Raw genomic sequence first — 1,689 nt, 5'->3', positions numbered from 1 at the left:
TTTAAGAGGAGAAACTAGGGGTTCGGTGGTGTTTCGACACTATTTTTGCCTTCCAGATACTTATTCTTCAAGGTCTGGTGTGTCTCATTTGTGAGTTGCGACGACAAGGGCCACATTTGCATTAAGGGAAACCTTTAGCTACTGACATTCGCAAAAATGGAGTAGAATCTGCAAAAGCAATGCATTATGTGCAATTGTGACACTTTAGCTAAGGATTGGGTTCGTAAATGCTATGAACCTTTTCGCAATTGTAAGTTGTACATCGTAATTGGGATGAGATAGCATGTGTTGGTTTAGCCGCGAGTTAAGCACTTGAATAACTAGTTTCATTGAGCAACTATGCAATAAGGTAAATAAATGCAAGAATTTTATGTGTTTGGGGAGTCAAAAATCACATCTTACTTTAGTTGTTGATTCACATTGGTTTAGTTCAATGGTAAAACAAACAAATGGAAATAAATTTAAACAAATCTTGACGGCAGGTGATGCTCCTGTGCTACAACACTGAGGAGACCACCAATACACAATGCAAGGGAGCTAATGTGACTGTCTGAAAGCCTCTACTAAGATGAGTTCCTAGGACAATATTCCCCTAGCTAACTCTATCTGTCTGAAAATTGAAATAATAACACCACCAAGGCCGATCTGAAGTTGTACTAACTGCGGCCTGAGTGCTGAACATCTGAACCTATATTATAGCCAATGACGTCTATAATGCTTGAGCCCCCATCTGAAAATTGGACGTGCTGGGGAGGGGGTGGAAATACTGTTGGTAAAGGACGAGAGCGGTTAACACGATGAAGCACCCGAATTCGACGCACTATAGTAACATCAGTAGCAAATTGGAAAGGGATCTCCTTCCATTTGCATCTACAGATGGGGCAAAGGAGGTTCCCATGCTTAACATTTTCGCCAATGCAGCTGAAGTGAAAAGAATGGCAGCATTCAGCAGTAAATATGGCCTTACCTTTCTCAGCTTTCATACTCCCAAGGCAAATCACACATGTTCCCTGCAACAACACTATAATTGATACAAAAGCAACACAATCTTCACTCAAAATTCGTACAATTTGCATGGCAACAAGGCACAAATAGTGATATGAAAGTAAAATAATCTCATTAGGTCCTAATTCATCTCATTTTTTTAAAATAATCGTACAATTTACATAACATCTATTCTTCTTTATGAAAGTGGTGTTTGAACAAGCTTGAGCGCACATCAACTACATAACTAGGTATAGGTTATTTTCTTCTTTTAGTTAATGATTCTTTTATTTCTGAAAAGGTACTAATAAAATTAATTAACCAAAAATGTATAATATTGATTCAAATTATAATTATTTTGAATCAATTAGAATAGTTTAAAAAATAATTATGGTAAAAAAAACCTTCAAAATATGGGAGATAAATATTATATTGTAAATTACGGAGAGATATGAGTAGTGGTCTTTTTAAAAAAATAAATAAATGAAAGATAGTTGTCATTTTCAATACTTGAAATTAAAAAAAAAAAAAGGTGTTTTAATTGATTACAAAAATCAACTTAAAACGTTTGTATGGTAAAATCCAACCACGGTCAACATTTTATATATATCTCGCCACAAAAGAATGATACCCCTATTGCTTTTATAATGGCGTTAAAAGCAAATTAAGGAGGACAATATTATATTGTAGAATTGGATTTCTTTA

The 1,689-nt window shown here is 34.9% G+C and overlaps 1 pseudogene; it reads right to left on the bottom strand.

The window, feature by feature from the left end:
- Positions 1-693: 693 nt before the first annotated feature.
- Positions 694-1,689, bottom strand: part of LOC125852393 (E3 ubiquitin-protein ligase WAV3-like) — a 1,518-nt pseudogene continuing 522 nt past the window's right edge.

The sequence above is a fragment of the Solanum stenotomum genome, unplaced genomic scaffold (genome assembly GCF_019186545.1).
Source record: "Solanum stenotomum isolate F172 unplaced genomic scaffold, ASM1918654v1 scaffold34636, whole genome shotgun sequence".
Taxonomy (NCBI): Eukaryota; Viridiplantae; Streptophyta; class Magnoliopsida; order Solanales; family Solanaceae; genus Solanum; species Solanum stenotomum.
The sequence above is the reverse complement of the archived record's forward strand: the minus strand, read 5'-3'. Positions and strand labels throughout refer to the sequence as shown.